The sequence below is a fragment of the Arachis ipaensis genome, chromosome B03 (assembly GCF_000816755.2).
Source record: "Arachis ipaensis cultivar K30076 chromosome B03, Araip1.1, whole genome shotgun sequence".
Taxonomy (NCBI): Eukaryota; Viridiplantae; Streptophyta; class Magnoliopsida; order Fabales; family Fabaceae; genus Arachis; species Arachis ipaensis.
The window spans coordinates 131,685,202-131,687,798 of record NC_029787.2 but is presented as its reverse complement, the minus strand read 5'-3'; positions in this window follow the sequence as shown (position 1 = coordinate 131,687,798).

Genomic DNA, 2,597 nt, shown 5'->3' with positions numbered 1-2,597 from the left:
TTTGTAAAATATATATATATTTAATTTAACATTATTAATTATAATTATTTTATTAGCTATATACAACGAAATTGTTGGTAAAATTAAGAACAAATCTAGGGCAACAAGAAACGAAGGAAACTGTCATGTAAAAGATGCATGAAAGACGATTACATAATATATATATACAGAATCCATAAAGCTTGCATTGGTAAATTTTTCATTTTTGTAGAATATACATGAAAATCTTTCATAGACTTTGAATATTAATGATTCTTTTGTGAGGTTTATGTTAATTAATTTAATTCACAATAGTTTGGACTCGGTTTCTTTTTGGTCCAATCAAAGTAAAGTAATTAATCCGGTATTTAGAGGAGAAGAGCATTACTATGCGGTCTTGGATTAATTGAAAATATATGAATAATTTAAACATATATTAATAATAAAAATTAAGAGGTTTTAACGTACAGTATATGTTATGAATTATTTTTCTTTAAATTTTAACCTTTTGCTATATCTAATATATAGTTTTAAACTCTAATACTGAATACTCTCTAATAGAGAGGGAGGGGCAATAAAAAACAAAGTATGTGATTAGAGCACTATTTTTCATTTTCTGAAAAGATAATATGAAAATTACTAAGCAAAATATAAAATTTGCTGAACAAAGATCTCTTAGAAATTGTTTTATATGAACGTTTTAAGAAGTGAAATACATAAAATGAAGTCAAATCCTATTTTTCATTTCAGATAAGGCAAGAGAAAACAATAGAAAAAGAATTTGTGTTTATTGAAGTTGAAATAATACGATATATAAAATGATATTTATAGGTGGTAAGGGAATCAAAATAATAAAGACCGTAATATCCTAAAATAAATATTCATATATGCTAAATAATTCTAATAAAATCTAATTGATCCTAATATATTCTAACATCATATAATAAATATTTAAATAAAAATTTTATATATAAATTAAAAATCAATCACCAAATTAATTATTATATATTAATATATATTTACATATTTTAATTAAATAATTAGCTAGCTAACAAAACAATAAACTTGTTATAATAAAATAACCAAACTTGTTTATAATATATAGTACTATAAAAAAATTTATATCCCAAATATATATACACAGTGATTGATAAGTGATTATTTTTTTTCACATAGTATAATTGTGTTTTAAATTGTTTTGTTAAACAATTGAGTCCATAGAGAGATAAACTGAGTAATTTTCATAATAATTTCAGTGTCATGTGAGCGAAAGATGAAGGCATATACCTTAGCTTGTATATTTGAACTTAATGGGGCAAGATTTTTATGAAAACGTGTATTCTGAGTATGAATTATTCAAAGATGGATATTTTTATTTCGTTGCTATCCTTCGCTAATTAATTAAGAGGACCCAGGTCGATTAAATTGGCTCTGTATTTTACAGTTCCATATATAATAAAAATGAATTTTTTTTTTCAGATTTCCGTTTGCTTACATGTGGAAGGTTCCTTTGTTTTTTTCACGGTGCACACAAAAGAAAAAAAAAATTAGTTATTTCCCTTCCCTTGCCTCCTCCAGTTTAGACGACTAATAGCAACAATTGAAAGACATCACAATTTATAATACTGACGATTAAATTAATTACGTTATATTAAATGTATTTTATGTTATTTTCTTTATTTAAAGCAAAATTGTTTATGTTTCCACTATATATCGTCTTAATTATTAGATAAAAAAGCAACTAATTTGCAATTAAAGAAAAATTTAAGTCAACTATATCGTAAAAAAACTTATATATATTATGAAAATTTAAGCACAACATATATAAGAATGATAAAATATCAAAATAAAAAACACATTAAAATTTGACAGTGATAAAATTAAATATGCTTGGACAACAATTTACTCACAGACACTCAAAAAAAAATTTTAATTACTCCATTTATCCTTATAATTTTTTTAAATTTATAATTAAGTTTCTATATTTTTTTAATTGAATTCTTGTATTATTTTTAATTTTGTAATTAGGTCTTTTTTATATAAAAAATATTAAAATTAAGAGAATATTTTTTCAAAAAATATCCTCAGCGCTTCACGCTTTTTATTTACGCTTCTATTTTGCTATTTATAGGACTCACATAACCCAAACCACTAGATCCTCTTTCCATAATTCTATTTCTATCTATCTAAATTAATTATTTCTTAACCATCATTTTATAATTTTTCCTATGGAATTTTAATTTTTATCTTTTTAAGTATTAATAGAATTTATTCAGAAACCAAATATTTTTTATAAATTCTAAATTAAGAAAAAGAAGAGAATGCTCAATTTTTAGAATTAAAAAAATTGACTAATGTTAACTAACTAAAAATTAATTTCTAATACTTTTTGACATAAAAAGAAAAACAAAAAAAAAAAGAAAGAAAAACAATTTTTTTTTCAATTAATAGAAAACATAACTTTTAAGCTATATTTGTTTCTAAGCATAGGATGTTAAAATATAAACACAAAAATATAAAATTATATTTGACAGATAAGACAGACAGAGACATGCTTAGAGACACTAAATTAATGTATTTTGTGTATTTATTAATAGAAATGATACAAACATAAACAT